The following is a 214-nucleotide window of genomic DNA, read 5'->3' as shown; positions in this document are numbered from 1 at the left end:
TTCCGTTGTCAGATTTTGTTCATTCTTTGGAGGTCACAAAAAAAAACAACAACATGAGTTCACATCCATTTATTTCCATTTATTTACGTGGCTCTGCTTCACAGCAGAAGATGAAACTGTTCTTTTCTTAGGTGTTTTATTTTAATCTTTTTACAGGAAGAAGAACTGCTTTATAAAAAAAAGAAAAAAAAAGGGTGGCAACCTGCTGGTTTGT

The sequence above is a fragment of the Embiotoca jacksoni genome, unplaced genomic scaffold (assembly GCF_022577435.1).
Source record: "Embiotoca jacksoni isolate LCO1_2020_lvr unplaced genomic scaffold, fEmbJac1.0.p SCAF_45, whole genome shotgun sequence".
Lineage (NCBI taxonomy): Eukaryota > Metazoa > Chordata > Actinopteri > Embiotocidae > Embiotoca > Embiotoca jacksoni.
Note: the sequence above shows the minus strand (reverse complement) of the source record.